This window comes from Uranotaenia lowii, chromosome 2 (genome assembly GCF_029784155.1).
Source record: "Uranotaenia lowii strain MFRU-FL chromosome 2, ASM2978415v1, whole genome shotgun sequence".
NCBI lineage: Eukaryota > Metazoa > Arthropoda > Insecta > Diptera > Culicidae > Uranotaenia > Uranotaenia lowii.
The window spans coordinates 155,004,016-155,017,035 of record NC_073692.1 but is presented as its reverse complement, the minus strand read 5'-3'; the positions used below and the strand labels follow the sequence as shown (position 1 = coordinate 155,017,035).

General features: G+C 36.2%; 1 protein-coding gene across 3 annotated transcripts in view; it reads right to left on the bottom strand.

Moving 5' to 3' along the window:
• Positions 1–2,630, bottom strand: part of LOC129747167 (homeotic protein caudal) — a 94,397-nt gene extending 91,767 nt beyond the window's left edge. The window contains exon 1 of one of the 3 annotated variants that reach the window (XM_055741211.1): positions 2,360–2,630. The gene's annotated coding sequence lies outside the window, so the exon portion shown is untranslated. Of the gene's footprint in view, positions 1–1,578; positions 1,700–2,315; positions 2,335–2,359 lie in introns of those variants that run through there. The other 2 variants (XM_055741212.1, XM_055741213.1) reach the window with 2 other exon arrangements.
• Positions 2,631–13,020: the final 10,390 nt, after the last annotated feature.

The following is a 13,020-nucleotide window of genomic DNA, read 5'->3' as shown; positions in this document are numbered from 1 at the left end:
TGATTAACTTTGAAGAAAAAAAAATGGAAATAGTGGGAGGGCCTAGGGGAATGTGTTAAGATAAAATTTCATTTGTATTTTGAAGCTAAAACTATTAAGCAATTATTTTAATTTTTGCCCCTAGCTGTCATTATTATTTTTTTCGATTATAAATGTTTTTAAAAGAAAACGTTGAAAAGCAAGGCAAAATTGATAAATTAGAATTTTTAAACAATTATGAAGGTGTTTTGTATCCTTTATGATCAAGAAAACTCGTAAAACCGTAAAAATGGAGACTGATCAATGTTACACCAAAGCATCAATTCCTGAACAGCGACTAAATCGATTTTTAAATCGATTTTTAAATAAAATTTAAAGTAGTCCAAAAAATTTCTGCAACCATGTTCTACATTCATAGGAGTCCAGTACTGGATTAAAAAATATGAAACATGCCACATTCCCCTGAACAGAAAAAATAATCGTAAAATATTGAAAAAAGTTATCAATATTACCCCGGATTACGGTAACCAAAATGTTGTAATTTTCCCAAAATGTCTGTAACAGTCTTCTGCAGAATTTTTGTCGGGAATTTTATTTGAATCTACATAAATCTAATTAGGTCATTTTGACATTTTATATTTTAAAAAAATAATTTTCTGTTTCGATTTTAAGAATATTTCCATAAAGTAGTGAGAAAAATCCAAGCTAAAGAGTGTGATAACAAATGATAGTTAGAAAATGTGTCTAAAATTTATAAAATCTGTGTTTATTTCATTTCATTTATGATTATGATAATGATATCGGTTTTTCGACCAAAAAAAAACTCTAAACACACTTCGGCATTTTTCTCAAAAGAAAATGTTATCAGAATTGCTTCGGTATAGCTCTGAACATTTAACGCCCCTATTACTGCAGTGATATGCAACATTTTCAGCAATGAAATTTTTTTTTTGTAAAAATACCGAAGTTACCGGTATTATCGGTTTTCACATTTTCAAATAACGAAATACCGGATTAAAAAAAAAGTAAAACCGACTACCCTAATGCTGAGTGAGAAATTAAAATTTAGTGATTTAGAATTCGAACTCTATACTCAGAATTTATTTTTATTCAAGATAAAGAATTCTAGAATTGGAAGTTGGAAATTTCCATTTTCGCAAATTTTGAATCGAATATTTTGAATTTAGGATGCAAATTTCAGAATGTTTCACATTTTTCGACATCAACATTCAGATACGCTCGAAATTCAAAACCGGGATGGTTTGAATTTTTAACAAACAAATTGTGAAATTTAGAAATATTGGTTTAAAACTTATAAATAATTTAGAACCAATTACTGAGAACTTTGGATTCAAATTTCTGGAGAGTTGAATTTTCAGATGGTCAAAAAAGTGCATTTTGCGTTACGTAATTTATGAATTTCGCCTCATCTCTGAAACATTTCAATATGCATTGCGAAGATTACTACGGCCAGACCAAGTGGTTAATACCGCAAATGATACTGGAACAAGGGGAGGAATAAAGCGTGAAGTAATAACTTTATATTTAAAATCATAAAATGCGGAAGTCTAAAATCGTTAAAAAAAGGTTGGATCTCACCAAATAGGTTATCGTCGATAGAACACATTCTTCGCTAATTCGGAACCGTACATCTCAAGTTGGTAGGAGCCAGGCTGGTGCTGTTTTGATATCGGAACCTGTTGAAACCGAAGTTTCTGAAGCTGATTTGTTGCTTCCCCTATTCTGTAGTTTTTTTTTTGTTTCTTCAGCACACTTCACAATTTTGTACACTATTGCGGTTATTTTCAACTGGATTCGGTACTGATTCATACTTTTTTCTTCCTCAGTTAGAACGAATTTTTTACCGAACGAAAATTATTGACATCCGCGCGAGTCTAAGCCTACTTGAACTCCAGCTTTTCTAACTACGTAGTTCTATTTTTATTCAAAAGTGCATACTTGATCACGAATGATAAATTTACTTGTTTTGTTTTGTTTTTTGTTGTGTAGCTTTTTATTAACGAATTGCAAGCCTGGAAGTATACCAACAACTCAAGTTTTTCAATTGCCGAATCAACAGAAAATGGAAAAATAGACCTTTCTGTTTTTCGAAAAATAAAATGAAATACCAAAACATTTCTTCACTCATTCCACACTTTTCAGGCATCTCATAATCTTTCTCGAATTACTGATCTTTTTTTAGAAAATAACTTTCATGTGAGATGACGCGGCTAGAAATTTTCCGAAATAAGATAAATTTCAGGCTCTCAGTTGGACAGTTCTAATCAGAAACTGATGACATGTTAAACGTAACTTAGCCACGATTCTAAACAAACCTTATAAAACCTTAGTTTAAAAATGCTTATAGAGTCAAATTCACCTTATTTTTCTCTATTTCGGGCTTCTAAACTTTAATGGCACATTCATCCGATTTTTTCTACATCAAACAGCTGTTGGATAATTTCATCAAACATCTTTCTTCATACAAAACACTCCAATTATGCACAACAGACACTTATGCGAGTTTCAAAACCTTCCACGTGTTTCTACCGACGCGTTTTTCTCTTTCAGTCCAATAAATTTCTTATTTCCACGATTCACGATTTCAAAATTAACTTTAAACATAGAAAATACAAGTTAAATACAAGTAGGTACATGAGAGCAAAACAATTGTGCCAACTATGTCCCAAATTTTGACAGCGTAGCAGATAACAAACAAATGTGAGTGAAGTTATGATGAGTTACTTTAGCCATCGTGCCATAAAATCTCTTCTAATCAATCTGTTCAAGTGGTTATTTTTTAATTTTTGGTCAGATAATATGCACTGAAAACAAACTGTTTATATAAAGTCTTAAATTATTGAGCAAAATTATTAGATTGCTCGGAATCAGGATTCAATTTCCGTTAGTAAGTTAAATTCAAGCTGCTGAACCGAGTTTGGCTTATGGTCACAAAACGATCTTCGCGCTGACGCGTTTACTTTTATATCTCTCAACTATAAAGATGATTTATATTTACTGCCCGGCTACCATATAGATCAATCACACACTCTATCAGCATTTGTTATACGAATATTGTCAACCATGCAGCGTGTGAAATTGCCTCGAATTGTACCACTTCAGTTGTTTTAAGCCCAGAGAGTAGGTATCATATATTGTATTGAACCAGCTACCAACGACATAAACGCATAAACCATTTAGCATACAAATGATCTCGAAGCTTTCGTGTCTCGTCGGGAAAAAAAGTGTATTTTTTACACTTGCTCCACTGTTTGATCAGCGGAAGATCATCAATTCATAGGTCTATAACTACAATGGTCGAAAAAGTGACAGCTCTATTAATAAATAGGCATTCCATAAACAAGCAAAAACCTAGCGCGGGCACCATAAACAACAACAACAACGCTTCTCCTGGTACAAGAATATGGACCTCACCTCTCCAGCCAAGCTTCAACGAACATCATCGGTAGGTAAGTTGGCACATTCGTTAAATTGTTATACGATTATTTATTTACAAATATATTGACTCAGTTTTTCGGCCTTTTCCCTTACATTTTCGAACCCTTGATGGATTGGACAGCGAGCGACAGGGGCGGGTAGGGTAGTTCACTTGCTCTGTTCGGTTTATCGATACCCAACCAAACCATTATGATGATGATGGTGGTGGTGCTTCTAGATTATTGAGTGTGATATTTACCTTTATAGGTACAATTTGATGAGGAACAAAAACAACGACACACATTTCTGAACTAGCGGGGGTGCCACAACAGTTCTCAGGAAATAAAACAGCCGAAAATGAACCATTCACGTCGTCATCCAGAGCGGGGCGGAACAAAAAAAAATATCGCAATGCGCCAAATTAGGATGACCAGTTTTACACATGTAAAATTCGATATTGTCTTGAACTTTCCAACGTCGATTGACGCTGAGAATTTTAAAACTTTACTCAGTCAAAATATGCAAAAACTAACAGTAATGCCTGATGTGTGATTTTAAGCCGTAAATATGATGCTTGAAACAATAAAAATACATGACTAATCTAGCAATGCTTGATATCATATCAATTTTTGCAATTTTTTTACTTACTTACTTAATGATCCCGCGCCGATCCTCCGGTGCATAGGGCCGTGGTAAAAGACCTCCACTGTTGACGATCCGGAGCCAGCGTCTTCATCTGGGCCCAGTCAAGATTCTCGTCGACAGTTCGGATTTCAGCGGCTAGGCTTCGCCGCCACGAGTTTCTGGGTCTGCCTCTTCTTCGATGACCTTCTGGATTCCAATCTAGCGCCTCTCTGCAAATCTCGTTTTCATCTTTTTGCAGCGTGTGCCCAATCCATCTCCACTTATGTTCCCGAATCTCGATTTCTAGTGCCCTTTGATGACACCGGCGATGAAGTTCCTCATTTGAGATCCAGTTGCTAGGCCACCAAGCGCCGATGATATTCCGCAGGCAGCGCGCTGCAGCGGTTTACAAATTCTCGCAGTTTTCGCGTCGTCACCGCATATGTGCACCAAGTTTCGCACCCGTACAGCAATACGGATTTTACGTTTGAGTTGAAGATTCGGATTTTCATTCGTAGAGAGATCTGGCGTGACCACCAGATGTTTCGGAGACTCGCCAACGCAAATCAGGCCTTTCTGATCCGGGTTTCGATGTCTTTCCTGGTACCGCCATCAGGCGTTATCTGGCTACCAAGATACTGGAAGAACTCCACTTTCTCAACTTGTTGCCCAGCTACCATGAAACTGGAGGGATTTGCTGCGTAGATCTCCATCGACTTGGTCTTTCCGACATTGACTTTGAGACCTGCTGCCTTGGAACTTTCGGTGAGGTCGTCAAGTTTGCTCTGAATATCCGGTTGTGTTTGGGCCAGCAAAATGATATCGTCAGCCAGTTCAAGGTCGTTGAGTTGCTCCATTGTTGAAGGATTTCGCGGCAATCCTCGGTTCGGTGCACAGTCAATCGATCCAGTCAGAATCTCATCCATTACGATTAAAAAAGTAGCGGTGATAAGATACATCCTTGTCTCACTCCAGCAGTTACCGGAATTGGTGCGGACAAGACACCGTCGTGCAAGACCTTGCAAGAAAGTGCCTCGTATTGTGCTTCGATGAGATGGACTAGTTTCTCTGGGACCCCTCGTCCCTTAAAGCCGCCCAGATGTTTTCATGACTAAGTCGGTCGAATGCTTTTTCGAAATCATAGAACACCAGCAGAAGAGAGTCCTGGAATTCGTTGATTTGTTCCAGTATGATTCGTAGCGTTGTGATGTGGTCCACACATGATCGTCCGGATCGGAATCCAGCTTGTTGCCGTCGGAGTGTAGCGTCGATTTTCTCCTGGATCCTGTTCAGGATCACTTTGCAGAGTACTTTGAGGGTTGTACAGATCAACGTTATGCCTCGCCAGTTACCGCACTCTGTCAGGTCTCCTTTCTTCGGGACCTTTACGAGGATACCCTGCATCCAGTCGGCCGGGAATGTTGCAGTATCCCAGATGTCAGCGAAAAGACGGTGCAACATTTGTGTTGACAGGGTAGGGTCGGCTTTCAGCAGGGATGCAATCGATCCCAGGTGCTTTGTTGGATTTCATGTTTTTGATTGCCGCTTCTATCTCAGCCAGCGATGGCGCTTCCGAGTTGACGCCATTTATGCGACTTACTGTTGGCGCTTCGAGCTGCGGATTCTGTTGGCCATCGCTTTTCGTGACTCGGAGGAGTTGTTCGAAGTGCTCAGTCCATCGTTTAAGCTAATCTGTTCGATCGATAACTGACCTGCTCGGTCTTTCAGCGGCATTCTTGCATTAGGGGCCATCCATAAATGATGTCACGCGTTAGGGGGGGAGAGGGGGTTTCGATTTTTGTGACAATTTGTGACATGGGGCATGGGAGGAGAGGGGGGTCAGCTTGAACGTGACATCACATATTGTTACAAAAAAGGCAAAACAATAACAAATAATTTTATCCTCAATTCAATCAACTTTCTAACCTGTGGAGAAGATTTGGATTGCGAATTGATTGAAGAAGAGGAATTAGATTTGTTGAATGGTTTCTCAGACATCGTCGCTTAGACTGCAGCTACTGCCTCGACTTTCCCGGTCATTGATATGGAAAGTCATCAACATTATCTTTGGACCAATGATTGAAAGCAATGATTGGAGGGTCGCTAAAAGTTGGTAACCTTTTTTTAATTTCTTTGAATAAAACTGATGAATTTAAAAAAAAAAGCTACATTTTTAATCAAATTTCTAGAGAGTTCAAAAATTTATCCCGGGGGGAAGGGAGGGGTTTATGAAAACGTGACGTTATACAAAAAGGGGGGTGACGGAAGGTTGTAACAATATGTGACAAGGGTGGAGAGGGGATCTATTTTTTTCCAAATTTGGCGTGACATCATTTATGGACGGCCTCTTAGTCCTTGCACCACTGAGGCGGCGAGAAATGTCATAAAGTAATCGGATATCTCCATTGGCGGCTGCTCTTTCTCCCTCTTCGGCTAGGGAGTTTGTCCAGGCTCTCTTGTCTCGTCTACAAGCAATGATTGAAGGGTCGCTAAAAGTTGGTAACCTTGTTTTAATTTCTTTGAATAAAACTGATGAATTTAAAAAAAAAAGCTACATTTTTAATCAAATTTCTAGAGAGTTCAAAAATTTATCCCGGGGGGAAGGGAGGGGTTTATGAAAACGTGACGTTATACAAAAAGGGGGGTGACGGAAGGTTGTAACAATATGTGACAAGGGTGGAGAGGGGATCTATTTTTTCCAAATTTGGCGTGACATCATTTATGGACGGCCTCTTAGTCCTTGCACCACTGAGGCGGCGAGAAATGTCATAAAGTAATCGGATATCTCCATTGGCGGCTGCTCTTTCTCCCTCTTCGGCTAGGGAGTTTGTCCAGGCTCTCTTGTCTCGTCTACAAGCTCGTTTAACTGCCTTTTCCAGCTCCGCATAACGTAAACGGGCGGCTGCTTTGGCTGACCCGGGACATGCCTGCTCAATTCTCGACTTGCGCCTTTCTCCGATCATCGACCATCCTCCAAGTTTCATCCGACATCCATTCATTTCTTCTTACACAAACTTTACGCAACTGCATGGTAAGACAGAATGGGATTAGACAACAGGCTTCATGGCTGTGTGGCAGCGGCCTAAAGAATACTGCCACTGGGATACTGGTCCATGTCGTACGAGGCGACTTATCCAGTACTTCCCAGATACGTTTATCTCATATTTCTGTCTATTGGAAATCAATGAGGCTGTATCTGGGCGGGGGAGAAAATAGGTCAAGGTCAATTATTGCATGTAAAGTTCAGCAGTTTTTCAAGTTCAAAACATTGGAAGGAAATGTTTTGAATCTGAATCAGTTTTAAATTCTTGCTAGTATTTTTTGACTTTGTACGTATTTTCTCTCGAGAAGGGTATGCCAATAGTGCATATGTAGTACATGCATTTGCACAAGCTGTATTCTTCCATATTTTCTCGTTTTACCAATTTGGAATATGATTTTTCATTTAACAAATCTCTTTGCTCTCCTAGTAACTCCGTTCAATAAAATCTCTTCACAAGTGTTCAAATGTGAATCGCAAACGCATCGCTTACGGTCCCATTGCTTCTGAAATCATAGAAGAATATGATCTAAATTACATCAGTTATATCTGTTACGTCAAGCGCAAAATTAGTGTATTTTCCTCATAATGGACAAGTATTCAGTACCTTCTATCTTTGGATTGGTAACAGAATTTTGTGGAGGTAAATGTCCGTTCATATAAAGATATTTAATTTTTAAAATTGCGTCATGGTTATTCAATCATTGAAGCCGTACAAATATCGATTCCGTGGAAAAAAAATTAAAAAAAAAAATTCTTTTAGGTTGCCAAAAGGCCTCAATATTCCCTATTAAATCAAGTTTTTGATCAAAACTGGTATCGCATGTCGACAGTCATATCTGTTTCACCTAATATATGTCACTTCTCTCGTATTGACTCATATTCCCTTAGCTTTAGAATGGTTATAGTGTGAAGAAGAGTCAAAGCTCCTTTAATATCGTACTCTGATATTTCGTATCATACGTCAATCCTGGTTCTGGAATCCACTGCTACAGCTTCGTGCAGTGTTAATATCGCTTGTTTCAAATTTGGCGTCACAGAAGCTCATTGTAGTCGTCTAACCAGAGCGCTAACTGGTCAGTTAAATAAAAATATATAAAATCAAGACTTTGTGTTCTGAATCTCCTGTATGGTTAAGCTATGATTTAGAGGTACTATTGTACCTATAGGGGAGAATGAGGATACTTGATCCCTGGGGATACTTGATTCCTTAGCTATATCTCGAAACTGGAATGTCTTACAAAGATCAAATGTTCTAGAAAAATGCGCCAAAATGAGCAAAATAACATTTCTTGTAGTTTAAAAAATTTTAACAAAATAATTGTTTGAGTAATTGAACTGAACTGAAAAATTTCATAAAATGTAACTTGAAGATCTTTTTTCATCACTTTAAAATGTTCCTTACATGGGAAAATCATGGAAAAAAATATTTGTTCCAATATATCAATCGTTCGAGCGTAAAATGAACTTCATAATGCCATATTTTCAAAGTAGTGGAAAACTCTCAACTTTTTTCAGAAAAAAGTTTTCTAAAATGTTGATTATGGGTACAATTGATCCCCTAGAGTTGGGTACAATTGATCCCCCCTTCCAAACGGCGTATTCTTCTTCTGAATTGATCGATATGATTGCTGATTACGAAATTGCTAATATTTATCCGAAAACTAATGTTTATCAAACAATTGTCTGAAGAAAAGAGCAAAAATAATTAATTTTCTCATAATTATATAAAATAGCGCCTTTAAGTATGCAATGTTATTAGCTTTGAGACAAAGTTATAGAATTTTCTTCTTATGTCTGGTATAAATTGTGAAATGAGAACAACATGACCAAAATAGTCAATTAACATTCTATCTTGGGGTTTTGTTTGATTTTTATACAAGGATTAGGGCTTCCTGAATAAAAGATCAAGTCTCCTTAAAAAGGGATCAAGTCTCCCATAACTTCAGAAAAATCGCATTTTTTTTACTCCCACGAAAATGCTTCTAGTTCATCAACGGGTTCAAGTATCGTTCTAATTTTTTGAGCATAGAAACTTGAAGTTACAAGCTGTCAGAAAATGTCAAAGTCGGCGAGTTGCAAAATTTTTCCAAAAAGATATGGTGAAAATAAGAAAAAGGGATCAAGTATCCCCACTCTCCCCTATTTATCTTCCACTTAGTGTGTACATGTCCCTCTTTTGCCCGACTTCATTTTTTTTAATGTATGTCAGAATTTACAAAGGAAGTTAAAAAAAAGTCCTTATTTCCAATATTTTGATTGAAAAAGTTTCATTGCTTAAAAATCCCTATGTGGACAGGCTAAATGCCAACTTTGCCATTATAAAATCGTTTATTTGCCCTCATTGTAGCATCCTGGTTAGAACATTTTCTGATCATTGTAAACTCAAATCTCCTGAATTTTGTAGTTGTAAATCGATAATGTATGATTCTTTTAGCTCATATATGCCTGTTTTTCGATTGCTAGAAAGCTTTTATGTACTCCCGCCTATCCTGATATAAGTGTATCTCATTCTAAGAATTTAAACTAAAATGACAATCTGTCATTTTTCACCCAACGTGGTTATAAGCTTCAATGCTTCAAAATTCCTACGTGGATCGGCTTTATGCCCTAAATATTTATTTTTTTTTCTAATCCTTTTATGGTTTTCAGGTTTCTCAGGTATATGATGAAATCTGTAAAAAAAAGGCTAGGCACAATTTTCCCGTTTGTTTGGATAACGTGCCGCTATCAAGCCTACCCCATTTCTGATACCTGATACCTGATACACAAACTTTACGCAACTGCATGGTAAGACAGAATGGGATTAGACAACAGGGGATTTTTTTTTATTATCTGACGGGTTTGCGCCGGGGGTCTTCAGATTTTCCCCAAAATTGAAAATTTGGTTCATTTTTGCGACTTAAAAACACATGTATTTTTTCAGATTTCTAACATTTTTATTTTTTGAGTTAGCTTCGGTTAGATTTTTTTGTAAATATAAAATAACCATTTTTCAAAGCTACATAACTCTGTTGTTTCTCAACGGAAATTATAAAATAGCACATCAAAATGCATTGAAATTTTATCAGCTTTCCAAATAGAATAGTTGAAAAAAATTAAATAATGACCTTCAACATGAAAAGTTGTAAATAAACTTTAAATGGCGTCTAAAAGTACCGGCTGCACCACCGAATATTTTGCAAAAAATACCATTGTATAGCTCGATTCATAATGCAACTTTCATCTGAAGACACCAAAGTGGGCCATTAACACCTTGAAGAGTTATGAAATAAATAATGACAATAAATCTCTTTTTTTGCATCGAAAACAAACAATGGTCGAACAACTGCACTCACATATGGAGATAGCAAACACTTCTAACAACATGGAAACAAAAGAACTTATCAAAGCAGGTAATAAACACTATTTTTTTATCCTTTTCAGACTGCCCCTACTCGCATAACAGTCCCATATGAATTTTCGTCATTTTAGGTCAACATAAGGCTTCAAAATAAAACACTAAAAAAAGAGGTTTTGTTCTACAAATTTCGAAAAAAAATATCAATTCGTGGCTGTCCTTTATGAAATATACCTGAATAACAGTCCCATATGTGAAATACCACGGATTTGGTTACTTTTCAATGGTTCTTTCGGCGAAATAGTCTTTGGTTTATTGCTTTGAATAATTTAAACATTTTTTAAAGTCACTTGATGTCGAATGATGCACACTAGTTTTCGAAGGCAGATCTGACTTTCTTAGGAATGACTTCCTGAGCGAAAAACTATCGGATGCAATCAAAAATCGTAAAAAGATTCAACTTACAATGTGGAATTCATGATATTTTTTTGCAAAAGTATGTTTCTTTTTCTGACAACTGCATTTAGAAGTTCAAAAATGATCAAATTTAAGTCTTAGAAAGTAGCTTGGTGAGAAAAATATATTTTGTATGGGACTGTTATGAAAGTAGATTCGAAAAAGGTTTCAAATATGGTCGATTAACAGTCCCATAATGAATAAAAATGGTGCTCTCGACCTTACCAATAACCCCATTTCGAAAATTTAAGGTCTAACGATTTATTATGACAACCTAGAAACGATTTTCGTCTATGCTGAAAGTGGTGGTCACAATTTAAAAATATATTCCAAAACAGAAAAAGCTGATTGTCTCGCTTGCTTATTTTTGTATATGGGACTGTTATGAAAGAAGGGGCGGTAGATTGTTGCAGCTTAACTGACTTCATGTTATATCCAAAAATCTAATAACGTATTCGTTTATACCCAGTTTTGCACCAGGTCACAACAAGTTATGCACATTTTACTGTCATTTTTAGAAGTTTATGCGCTAAGTTATGCATCCGTAATTCCCCAGATTTGATTTAAAATGGACGGTGGAATACTGAAGATTCGTGTGTGAGCGATCGAGGTAGCAAAACACTGACGACGAATTATGTTCGTTCTAGTATGGTAAACCTCAAAACTGGGCGAATGTAGAAAACAAATACGGTAAAAGTATCATATTTTCATCATTTTACAGCCTGGGCTGGCCATACTGAGCTCATTGATTATTTCTACAACATTTGTGCCACTTTCTCATACTTTTTTGATCAATGGGAAAGGATTTTGGTGTCCAGTGCTTAGCTCCCGATATAAAAACTATGTAAAGCACGTCATTTCATTTTTTTAATCACATTTTTGTGATCCCAAACACAGGGACTGAACCTTCTACTATTGGCATTGATTATGCTTCACAATGATCTTTGATTGAAAAATTAATAAGTTATATAGTATATGACCAGGTTGTAAAAGCAACATTCCCATTATTAGTAATATCACTTAAACAATACGATACTCAGAATTTTGGTTAAAATTTAAAGTCAGTTTTGCTGCAAACACTCTACAAAGCACGAAAAAGTAGTGTTTTTTACCAGCTTTGATAAGTTCTTTTGTTTCCATGTTGTTAGAAGTGCTTGCTATCTCCATATGTGAGTGCAGTTGTTCGACCATTGTTTGTTTTCGATGCAAAAATAGAGATTTATTGTCATTATTTCTTTCATAACTCTTCAAGGTGTTAATGGCCCACTTTGGTGTCTTCAGATGAAAGTTGCATCATGAATCGAGCTATACAATGGTATTTTTTGCAAAATATTCGGTGGTGCAGCCGGTACTTTTAGACGCCATTTAAAGTTTATTTACAACTTTTCATGTTGAAGGTCATTATTTAATTTTTTTCAATTATTCTATTTGGAAAGCTGATAAAATTTCAATGCATTTTGATGTGCTATTTTATAATTTCCGTTGAGAAACAACAGAGTTATGTAGCTTTGAAAAATGGTTATTTTATATTTACAAAAAAATCTAACCGAAGCTAACTCAAAAAATAAAAATGTTAGAAATCTGAAAAAATACATGTGTTTTTAAGTCGCAAAAATGAACCAAATTTTCAATTTTGGGGAAAATCTGAAGACCCCCGGCGCAAATTGTCAGATAATAAAAAAAAATCCCCAACAGTTAAGTTCGAATCCCCTACCGTTGGCAATGTTTTTTGGCTATTCCTATGAGATTTTTAATTAATATATGCTATCAGAATTGGTTATAATTTTGTTTAAATTATATCAACGCTTGACATGATTTAGTTATGATTGCATAGACTTTTTGATATAGTACTCATCAAGATAGGAAATAAAAAATATATAAATATCATCATGTATTGTTTTTTCTCCAATAACATTTTGTCAAACAATAAGAACGCTTTTAAGGTGCAGGGTTGGAAAAAATTAAATCTTTCAGTTAAAAAAAATGCTGCATCTGTAAAACATTAAGCTAACGCACGCATTAAAAAAAAGGAGTTATGGGTTATTTACCCTCAATTTTCTGAATTAATTTCAAAAACATTTTGGGAAATTGAGGGAATTACAGCCATAACTCCTGTTTTCAATGCGTGTGGTGGTTCAAATAG